This window comes from Onychomys torridus, chromosome 8, assembly GCF_903995425.1.
Source record: "Onychomys torridus chromosome 8, mOncTor1.1, whole genome shotgun sequence".
Taxonomy (NCBI): Eukaryota; Metazoa; Chordata; class Mammalia; order Rodentia; family Cricetidae; genus Onychomys; species Onychomys torridus.
The window spans coordinates 19,520,402-19,532,712 of record NC_050450.1 but is presented as its reverse complement, the minus strand read 5'-3'; the positions used below and the strand labels follow the sequence as shown (position 1 = coordinate 19,532,712).

The window sequence follows — 12,311 nt, the reverse complement described above, 5'->3', positions numbered from 1 at the left end:
GTAGGTATGGGGAGGTAGGTTAAAGCCCCACTACTAGGAGTAACCGAGTCCAGTTGTTGCTATACAATTGGCCAAAAAACAAGATCCTTAATCTGCATTTTTTCTAAGGGCACTTTCAGGAACTTGTCCTTTGTTTTTCCCTTCATCTCTTTATAGCATTTGGTCCTTGCCTACTAGGTGATTATAAATTTACACAAGTTTTCAAATAAAAAAAAAGTATTTTAGCTGGGCAGAGTGGTATGTGCCTTTAAGCCCAGAACTCGGGAGGCAGAGGTAGACTTCTTCTGAGTTTGGAGCCAGCCTGGTCTACACAGTGAGCTTCTTGCCAGCCAGGGCTAAAAGAAAGACTCTGTCTCAAAAACAAAAGATTGCTGAGTGGTGGTTGCGCACCCCTTTTATCCCAGTACCTGGGAGGCAGAGACTGGTCGATCTCTATGAGTTCGAGGCCAGCCTGGTCTACAGAGCTAGTTCCAGAATAGCCAGGGCTACACAGAAAAACCCTGTTTCAAAAGACAGAAAGAAACAAAAAATATTTATGTGTATGAGTGTTTGGCCTACATGCATGTAAGTGTACTATTTACATGCCTGGTGTCCATGGAAACCAGAGGAGGGTACTGGATCTCCTGGAGCTGAAGTTATAGACAGTTGTGAGTTGATGTTTAGGTGCTAGGACTGGAACCAGGGTCCTCTGCAATGGCAGCTAGTGCTCTTAACCACTGAACCATCTCTCTAACCCTCCAAATATTTTACTGGAGTTACAATTGTGAGCTGCCATGTGGGTGCTGGGAATTGAACCCAGGCCCACTGGAAGAGTACTCTTAACTGTTGAGACATTATACTTTTTCTTACATTCAAGCCCCTTTTTATTCTGATCCCTTGAATGCATGATCCTGCCTCAGTCTTAACTTCAGCACTTGGGAGGCAAAGGTGAATCCGAGGTCTATACAGAGCTGCAGTCCTCACCTTCCTAACGCTGCAACCCTTTAATACAGTTCCTCATGTTGTGGTGACCCCCACCATAAAACTACTTTCACAACTGTAATTTTGCTACTGTTATGAATTGTAATATAAATATTTTTGGAGATAGAAGTTTGACAAATGGGTCGCAGCCTATGGGTTGAGAACCACTGATAGAGAGTCCCAGGCCAGCCAGTGCTTTACAGTGATGGCTCCCAATAGCACTACTCACAGCACCTAAAGTCAGTAATTTAGGAAATAACAAGGATGGGGCCATTTGAGAGGTTCAGCTGTTTGAATCCTGGATTGTAGAGTTACAGCCCTTCCCATTGGGCAGTAAGCCACAGACTGACTGCTTGACTGCCCAGCACTCTGTACCATACACTTGGTGTAGGAGAAGGAAAAGCAAAATCAATGCTGAGGAAAAGGCCTCCTTTTGGACATCCATGTACCAGGTGAACAGAAACTTCTAGAAAATTCTAACTCCACCAATTGTGCAAGGGCCTTCAAGATGTGACTGGATAGGCATCTCAGATTCCCAAACTATTTCCCCCTAGGATGTGTAGGCTATCATCTGGGCCTGACAGCCAGCATTCGCCCTTAAAAGGCACACCTTGATCCTTTGCCTTTGCACTTCAGAAGGCCCAGCATCTAAACTCAGGAGGGAAGGTAGCATTTTGTAAAAGCAGTGCATCTCAACACCCTTCTCATTACTGAAATGCAAGGATACATGGGGGAACCACAGTGGTGGGAAAATGAAGCCATCGGTCAGAGAGCATTCTGACTACACACTGCAGCCCCAGATTATTTGCATTGGTCACTAATGGGTCATGGCTGGTCAGGGAAAGGCAAGACCAACAACTTCAATCTGGGATGTATGCTAATTGCCAAGAGGCTGCCAGTTGCTTGAGAAACCAGCTCTTTGGAATCACCACCAAGTATCTGTCATATTTGGGTCAGTCCCTTATCCCCAATGTGTGACTGTGGGTCAATCTAAGACTTTATGCTCTTTGCTGAAGTGTGCAGAAACATTTTTTTCACAACACTATTATCCTCCAAGTTTAAAAATCAGCAGTTATGTAAACCAACACTGTCACTACCACACAACCACAGAAGCAGAACTCAGAATGTTGCTTAACACTAAATTATTCTTGAATTTGGCTGTAACTACTAAGAAAATTAAGCCACATGGTGACACATGACTGTAATGCCAGGAAGTCAAGAAAAGGGTGATATAGGAGAATTACTACAAATTGAGGGAGGCCTGCATGGTCTATATTCAGAGTTCCAGGCTAGCCAGAACTATATAGTGAGACCCTGTCTTTAAAAAAAGAAAAGTATAGCCAGGCAGTGGTGGTGCACGCCTTTAATACCAGCACTCGGGAGGCAGAGGTAGGTGGATCTCTGTGAGTTCGAGGCCAGCCTGGTCTACAAAGCAAGTTCCAGGAAAGGCACAAAGCTACACAGAGAAACCCTGTCTTGAAAAAACGATAGATAGATAGATAGACAGATAGACAGATAGATAGATAAATGGAAAAGAAAAATATGCCAGGCAATGGTGGCACATGCCTTTAATCCCAGCACTTAGAGGCAAAGGTAAGTAGATCTCTATGAGTTTGAGGCCTACAGAATGAGTTCCAGGATAGGTTCCAAAGCAACATAGAGAAATTCTGTCTCTAAAAGCAAAGGGGGGAGGGGGGCGGGGAGGGAGGGAAGGAGAGAGGGAGGGAGAGAAAGAAAAAAAAAAGTTAAGGAAAAAAGATTAAATTTTAAACTTCTTAGCTTTCCAATTTGGTCTCTGCCCTCCAGACTGTCAACACTATCCTGTTCAGTAATAGCCACATCAAACAGTCCAGCAGGGTGGAGAATTCCTTGAGCATACTCAACTGCCTCCCATCCCATTCCACAGCCTAGTGCATGTTCTCCCCACTTCCCTCCCCTTTCCGCAGTCCCAGTGTGTGTATTTTACATATGTGGGAAGTCTGTGTTACACACAATTCAATGAAGAACATGTCTACTATAGATACAATCCCTAAGGTCAAAGAGAAAGAAAGGAAAGAACAACTTAGATGAGAGAGAACTACCAGTTGCCCATACCATCTAAAACTTCTACACATCAGCACAAACTCTGAGGAATCAATCTGTCAGCCATCTAACTGTTCTATTGAAAACAGACACACCATTTGGCTGATGTGATAAGGAATGCTCTGTCAATGATGTGTAAGAGAGAATGTCATAGAGAGGTGGAAGGACCATCCCTAGAATGGCTGGGAACAAAAAAGAGGAGGACTGGGTATGCCTGAAAACTGTATGCATGCATCTGTGAACCTGCGCACCTGTGAACCTGCACAAAGACACACAGGCACATGAGGCTCCTCAAATACCTCTTTCAAATTTCTACAGCTTTTTGCCTTCCTATTTACTTTTTTGTTTTGTTGGGTTTTTTTGTTATTGTTGTTTGTTGGTTTTTTTTGTTATTGTTGTAGTTTTCTTTTTCTTTTTTTTTAAGACAAGATTTCTCTCTGTAGTTTTGGTGCCTGTCCTGGATCACTCTGTAGACCTGGTTGGCCTCAAACTCACAGAGATCCGCCTGGCTCTGCCTCCCGAGTGCTCCTGCCCGGCTTGGGGTTTTTTTTTAACATAGGATTTTATGTAGCCCAGGCTGACCACAAATTTGCTTTGTAGCCAAGGATGACCTTTAAACTTCTAATCCACCTATATGTATGTGTGTGTGTGGGGTGGGGGGGGGTGTTGCAGGTGTGTATCACCATAGTCAGCTCTCTGCACTTTTCAAAGTTTTCAAGATAAAAACCTAATGGGATCCATGCAAACATGCCCAACTTATTCCTGACAAAAGTACGAAAACAAATTGATGAAGAAAGTGGTATGGCACCCAGACATGCAGAGACACAAAGAATTAACTTTGATTTACATCTCACACTTCACACCAAGTCAACCCCTGTAGTTCCTGGATGTTTTCAGTCTGAGCCACAGCGATGCTACAGCATTCTACTCACTTGGCCTCTGCCCACCTCAGTTCAGCAACATGCCCTGGCATACTACCCTAGTCTCCTGGGTACTCAGTGCTTCTTTCCCATCCCTAAAACACCAAATATTAGCTGGCATTCAGACCACTGTGAGAGGTACCCTGGTCACCAATAGCCACCCCAGAGTGGACCCCTATGTACTCATATATGCATATGTATCGTGTGTATGCCTGGTGCCTTCAGAGGCCAGAAGAGGGTATTGTATCTCCTAAAACTGGAGGTACAAATAGTTATGAACTGCCTGAGATAGGTCCTGGGAACCAAATCCACATTCGACATTGTTATGGCATCTCAATCCCTGGTTCATTTATCTCCCAGCCAGAAGCTACTTGGTGTCTAAATGCCCTTCAGGCTTCTTAGGAAATTTTCCAACACGAGTCAATGAAAATACTTATCTTGGGGCTAGGGAGATAGCTCAATTATATAATGACTGCTGTGCAAGCATGAGGACCTGAGTTTAATCACCCACTGCACATACATAAAAAGCCAAGGATGAAACTGGACATGGTGGCATATGCCTGGAATCACAGCATTCAAGAGACACAGACAGGAGGGTATGTCTCTTCAAGGCCAGTCCAGTCTACATAATGAGTTCCAGGGTAGCCAGAACTATAAAGAGAGACCCCACCTCATGGCCTGGCGGTGGTGGCACACGCCTTTAACCCCAGCATTTGGGAGGCAGAGCCAGGCGGATCTCTGTGGTTCGGGCCCAGCCTGTTCTACAAAGTGAGTCCAAGACAGGCTCCAAAATCTACACAGACAAACCCTGTCTCGGGGGAAAAAAGAGAGACAGACAGAGACAGAGAAAGAGAGAGAGAGAGACTCTATCTTAAAAAAAAAAATGCAGGACTGGGATGTGGCTTAGTGCCAGGGACTTAGACATACGAAGAGATGCATGTATGTATATATATATACACACACACACACACACACACACACTTCTTTTAATTTTAATTAATTATTTATATTTATATATGTGGGCCTGTGCACCACATGAATACCTGGTGTCTGCAGAAGTCAGAAAGGGGTGTCAATTCCCTAGAACTGGAGTTACTAGCTGCTATGTAGGTACTGAGAATTGAACCCACCCAGGTCCTCTAGAATAGCAGCCAATACTCTTTTGAACAGCTGAGCCATCTCTCCAGTTCCTTGTTTTTGATTTTGAAACAAGGCTTCATTATGCAGCCCAAACTGGCCTCAAACTCACATTTACCCTTCTGCCTCAGTCTCCTAAGACATAAGTACTACCTGGCCCAGCGTGATGCACTGGTTTTTGTTCTTTCTTTCTTCTCTCCAGTGCTGAGAGTGATCACCTGACTCTACCCCAATCTCCTGAGGAAGCAACCTAATACCCACAGGTATAGGGCTATACTGGCTTCAATTTGTTGTGGCAGGTGATGGAATACTCCTGAGATTTGAGCTCCTCTCCCAACAGCCTTGGCTAGAATTCTGCTTCAGTTGAGTCCTGCCAGGCTAACCTTGTTGCCCAAAATGGGCAGAGGCCAAGAGCCAGCAAATGTATTCTCTCAAAGGGCTTGTTCCTACTGTTCCAGCTCTTTACCCTGGTGCCTAGTGGCAAATCTGTATTAAACCAGGGGATCATACTCGGTTGAACAGATGACTGTGGGCGGGAGGAGATGGTCTGTCTAACTCTTAGGACCCCGACCCCCAAGTCCTGTGTCTTTGGCTACCTACGTTCAAGAGACTCAACTCAAACTAGATGAGTTCCTCCAGTAATCGTTGGCTCTTTGTGACATCCCTGGGGCTCAGACAGCACTGGTGAGGACTGTCTCTTGGCACAGCTCAGAAGTCATCCTTGAAGCCAAATAGGGAACAGGCAGGTAGACTGACCATGCCTCACTACCTACAGGCCACTGTCTCCAGACCTGTCCCTGAACTTCATCATTTATAGACTAACTTCTGCCTGAACCTAGACCTATACTTGACTTTGGTAAGAGACTACCCTCAGTTGCATTCCTACCGTCAACACCAGTCTGTATCTTACCCTCAGAACAGCAAACAGCACATATAAGGTGCACATCCAGAAGTAACGAGCACTTTTCTTCCAGGTGCAGACCCATTAATCCCATAGAGCTTCAGTCCTTTCCCAGATGGGTGACATGAGCCCACCCTGCTGATCTCCATACAATGACTCAGATAAGCTGTGGCCCCACCACTACAAAGAAATAACACTTAGTCTTAGGTCCTACATCCAGAGTCCCAGATAGATGAAGGCAACTGACATACAAGAACAGATGGCATTACAGCATAACATTAGTGTTCCAAACTGTCCACTCACGAATGATAGCATGCCACCAATGTTCAAAGGCATATCCACTCACAGATAAGAGCACAGATAAGCCAGGTGTGTTGATGTAAGCCTTACTCTCAGCACTTGGGAGACAGAGGCAGGAGGATCTCTGTGAGTTTGAGGCCAGCCTGGTCTAAAAAATGAGTTCCAGGATAGCCTGGGTTACACAGAGAAACCCTGTCTCAAAAAACCAAAAACAAACAAACAAATAAATAAATAAATAAATAAAGCCAAAACCAAAAAGGATATACAGAGAAACCTGGTCTCAACAACAACAACAACAACAACCACACACACACACACACACACACACACACACACACACACACACACACACACACAGCATGCTGTTGATATCCTGATCTTGTCTACCCATGGATAAAAACTGTCACCTATCCATGTATGATACATACCCACTCATGGATGGCAGTGACATGTCTGGGTTCTGATTGTGTCCATCTCATTAGATCACCATGACAGTGCCACCAATGTTATTTTTCACTCCACATTCACTCTGGAGACAAGAGACTAGTTTCCTAAAATAACTCCTCTTCCAAGAGTAGTATCTTCGCACACTAGGCTTCAGAACTACAGAAGAACCAGTGAAGATGGTACTAAAAGAGTGAGAGGGAACATCTATCTCATCTAAATTACCATCTGTATAAAATGCAAAACACTGGCCCACAAAGAAGACCTTCTTGGACATATCTACACTGTGTAAACACAGCTACTTACAGAACAAGTGCCTTACCTCTGCACCTAAAGGAAAAAGAACATCCCGTGAAATGCAATACACACCAGCTACCAGCAGCTGTCACAATCTCATCTCCATCACATAAAATCAGGAATTCGGCCTCTACCTCCACCTGTGAGGATCACAGTCACCAGCACCCTCCATCAGTTAAGTATATCAGTCAGATGTTAGAAGCCTTGGAGGCAGGCGCAGGTGACATTAGAAACTGCAGCAGCCTGTCATTCACTGTGGAATCACTTTGCAGCTTGACTGAGCTGGGTACCACCCAACTGAAGCTCTATGAACCCCACATGATATTAAGACACGAAAAGATGAGAGAATAAATCACCAGGATGAGGAAAAGCCTTTCTGGTCTGCTTAGGAGTTGGCCACGTGGGTTTATTCTTATGAATTGCTGATGCACCCACTTTGAACTGCACAACACATCAAATGTTCTTTATAGCTGAAATCAAGGAGTAGGGGAAAAGAGGGTACATGTCCTACATACTCTGCAAACGCAGCAGATGGGATGATTACACTTGCCCAACAGAAGAGACCTTGAAGAATTCTGGCCAAATTTCCTATTACCATCAAGTCATCATTTCCTGATTGTAAAGCAGAAATGACAATGGTCAGCCAAGTGTTGTAGTGCCTTTAATCCCAGCACTTGGGAGGCAGAGGCAGGATGAAATGATCTTTGTGGGCTAATGCCAGCCTGGACTACGTAGTGCGTTCCAGGCCAGCTACAGTTACATGAAAAGACCCTATCTAAAATTTAAAAAGGAGAGTAAGAAGGGAGGGACAATAGTAGCTTCTCTGTAGGATTTCTGAGCATCTTAGTGAAAAGTGCTCACAATGCTTAGGTAAGGGTTCAGCAAGCAATACAGAAGAATCTCAATGTAGACTACACTATCTCTGGCCCAGTATCCCATGCATCAGTTGGAAGGAGAAAAGGGTGAGGTTGGCTACTGGTAACAGCTAAATAACACAAATGTGCAAAAGATTCTCAAGTAAGAACAACAACAGATCCACAGGGCCCAAGTACTGGTGATTCTACCATGGCTCTAAGGAAGAGAAAGGGGGTAAGTGGGGGCCATGTCTGACATCATGTCCTCTCCACCCCAATTTCTACACATTCCAGTATTAATCAAACCAGCAAATGTTTAAAGTAACTGCTAAAGAGTAAGCAAGATAGCTTAGAAGGTAAAGCCTGATGCCCAATCTGTTCAATCACTGGACACAAGGGCAGGAAAGAACTAACTTTCTCTGATGTTGTTCTCTGATGCCACATATGGACAATGCATGACACATGTGTACATACACACACACACATACACAAATAAACTGATAAAAATATATGTAGTGGATACTACAGATTTTAATGTCACTGCTGAATTAAAAACTAGACTATGTATGTACTAAGAAAGATCTAGGGGTTGGGGATTTAGTTCAGTGGTAGAGTGCTTGCCTAGCAAGCACATGGCCCTGGGTTCGATCCTCAGCTCCACACACACAAAAAAAAAAGAAAAGAAAAATCTAGAAGAATCCAGGCCATGCAGTGTTATCTCTAGGTGCTAAGGATAGATACTTCTGTTTACCTTTGCTTTTTCTTTTCTGCAGCAAATCTATGTCTTCTATATATCTCTTAACATATCCAAGTAAAAAGTATAGACTAATGTATGCAAGGAGGAATTTGAAATGAGAAAGCTCTGCCACACATGGGAATTGCTGGTCAGGGCTCAAAAGCTGTAAAATCCTAAAACTAGAGGCCTCTTTCTTTTCTGCTTACACCTGAGTGACTGCACAGCTTCCATCAGAGTTCTTCAAGGTCCTCACTTGAAAGCCTGAACTCATACAAATGGTTTCAGAATATTTCTATAGGCATACACAAGTCTGAAAAAGAAACACTCTATAACTAATGAAGGGAGGTTTAAATAGTGGGATTTCAAAAAAGTGGACTAGCTGAGTGTTGATGTAAACGTATAAATCTCAACACACAGGAGGCTGAGGCAGGAGGGTAGCAAGGCCTTGTCTTAAGAGGGGGAAGTTGTCATGTGATAAGTAATGTTGTGTGGAAATGTCAGCCCTCGCTCTAGCCATGACCTAATAAGCAGATATTTCAGAGGACTGTCAGTTCCAAAGACATGCCAATTCTTGACCAACTCAAGATAATCAAATAAGCACTGTAAAGTAGCAATAGCTTCAACTTTGAGGTACATGTAGGAGCTGTGGCTTTTTTGTTTATTATTATTATTATTAATTTATTTTTTGTTTTGTTTTTTGAGACAGAGTTTCTCTGTGTAGCCCTGGCTGTCCTGGAACTTGCTCTGTAGACCAGGCTGGCTTCCAACTCACATAGATCCACCTACCTCTGCCTAAGTGCTGGGGATTAAAGGTGTGTGCCACCACTGCCTGGCTGCCTTGTTTTACTTTTCATGTTTTGCTTGCATGTATGTCTGTGTGAGGGTGTCAGATGCCCTGGAACTGGAGTTACAGTTGTGAGATGCCATGTGAGTACTGGGAATTGAACCCAGGTCCTCTGGAAGAGCAGCTGGTGTTCTTAACCAGTGAGTCATTTCTCCAGCCCCTCTTGTTTTATTTTTTAAAGACAGGTTCTCACTCACTCAGTTAGACCAGGCTGGCTTTGAATTCAGAGATCCACCTGTCTCTGCCTCCTAAGTGCTGGGATTAAAGGTGTGTGCTACCACACCCAACCTGTGTTCATTCTTATGATTCTTCAAGATGTAGAGGAAGTCTGTATCCACCATTAACCCAAAGACAGCCATGAAGGACTCTCAGATGTGGTTTCTTCATCCAGCACATTTACCTTAAGGAAGGCAGTGTGTGTGTGTAACAGAACTTGTGAAAACTGTAAACACTTTGCACTTATGAACTTAGTCAAGGTCAAAATGTATTTATAAGCACTACAAAGCCGGCTCAGTCTGAAGTGCTTAGCATTTAAGGAACTGAGTTCAGATCCCCACCTAAGAAACTTAAAAAAACAAAACAAAACAAAACAAAAAAACATCAGGACTGGAGAGATGGCTCAGGGGTTAAAAGTGCTCACTGTTCTTATAGAGAACCTGGGTTTGGTTCCCACCATCCATATGGCAGCTCACAACCACTCCTGTTCCAGGGGATCCAACACCTTCTGACCTCCAAGGCTCCTTTTAATGTGTGGTACACATACATATACCCAAAAGCATCCTGAGCCAGCTTAGGTTCAGATAATCATAAAAAACACACTTTCTGCTAATTTAGCTACACTTTTTCACCCATCTGTTGGTTTGGCTTACCCCTCACCTAAACTAGACATTTAAATTATAAAACTATTAATAGCTAAGTTTGTCTACAGATGTGACAAAGTCATGTGTCTGATAAGCTTTAAAATAAACAGGATGACCAGGTATGCCTTTGATCCCAACACTCAGGAGGCATAGGTAGATGGATCTCGAGGCCAGACTGGTCTACAGAGAGTTCCAGGACAGCCATGGACATACAGAGAGACCCTGTCTTGAAAAACCAAAACAAACCGGGCATTGGTGGCGCACGGCTTTAATCTCAGCACTCGGGAGGCAGAGCCAGGTGGATCCCTGTGAGCCTGGTCTACCAAGGGAGATCTAGGGCAGGCACCAAAACAACACAGAGAAACCCTGTCTTGGGGGGGGGGGGAGGAAAGAAAAAACCTCTGTTGAAAACAGACAAATGTAACAAATGTAGATGGTAGATGGCAAATGGCAGATGACATTAAGATGTTTAGGGTTATAAAAACTGTTCTCTGCACTCAATCAGCTCGCCCTCCACTCTGAGCTGACACTGACACCTCACTTTGTAAGGTTATAAAACTGCCTGCTTTCACTACTGAGTCTGTGGTGCTCTTATTAAAGTAGGGGGTCTCTGGTCCTCATACCTAATAGCCACATAAATGCTAGGTGGATGGGGTGTGTCCCTCCATAATCTTAGTGCTTGGGAAGTGGAGTAAGCACTAGCAGAACCAGCAACCATTGGGTATGAGTGAGAGAACCTGCTTTAGTATGTCTAGAGGAGAGAGAGAAGACACCTGACAACCTCTGATCCCACAGGTCCATCTGAACATACACACAAATCATGCATACACACATACAGTATACATACATACATACATACATACATACATACATACATACACACACACACAATAAAGAAACAAGACTTTTTTTTCCCCCTTTCCTCGAGACATGGTTTCTCTGTGTAGCCCTGGCTATCCTGGAACTCACAGAGATCCACCTGGCTCTGCCTCCTGAGTGCTGGGGTTAAAGGTGTACGCCACCCTGTCTGGCCAAGAAACAACACTTTTAAATGGAGAGCTATATGGACTTAATAGGCTCTGTCTTAGTTTCTGCTTTTCTGAGGGCATGTGTACTGTTTACCTTGGCCTCTGGTGGCCAGAAAATAGTCTACTGCAGGGAAGAAACCAATTTTTTTTCTTTCTTTCCTTCCTTCCTTCTCACGTAGCCTTGGCGGACCTGGAACTTGCTATGCACATCAGGCTGGCCTCATAAGAGATTTGCTGCCTCTGCCTCTCCATTGCTGGATTAAATTTGTGCAACACCATGGCCAGGCCCAATTTTCTTATGATGAGCAAAGGTCCTCAAGAGGATCAGGTAAGAAACCCTGAGTTGTACAAGAATGGGAAGCACACACATACAAACCAAGACTTCAGCACTGTCTCAGGAAAACCTACTACATAGAACACTACATTCCTGAGAGGGATGCCATTTTTCACTCACAGGCACCTCATAATGAACTTCTATGACAAATGATGTTCCACCCCACCATGGGGGTCACACCTGACCTTCTCTAACCGGCTAGTTCACATGTCTTTTCCTCTGAATTCTCATGTTGAAAAAAACGTCTTAAAGTCTAGATATGGTGGTGTACACTTGTCTTCAAGAGGCAGAGAGAGGATGATTGCTGGACCGCTAAGGTCAGCCTTAGATACACAGTGAGTTTCAGGCAAGCCAGGGCCACATAATAAGACACTACCTCAAAAAAGGGGGTGGAGGGCATCATTTCATAGGGTCTAAGATTGATAATTCACAGGCTCTCCAAATTGAAAAAATAGTGACGATGAAAAGAACAAACGTATTTAAAAAAAAAAAAAAAGACATCAGAAAGAAGAAATTATCAAAACAACCCCTAACTGAAAGACAAGTTTCTTCCTCATAGTGAGAGAAGCTTCAGAGGGGAACACTAACAACAAAGAACACATTCAAAGACATCC

The 12,311-nt window shown here is 43.9% G+C and overlaps 1 protein-coding gene across 4 annotated transcripts in view; it reads right to left on the bottom strand.

The window, feature by feature from the left end:
* Axin1 (axin 1) overlaps nucleotides 1-12,311 on the bottom strand; it is a 57,567-nt gene that overhangs the window by 21,046 nt on the left and 24,210 nt on the right. The gene's annotated exons all lie outside the window — the stretch shown is intronic.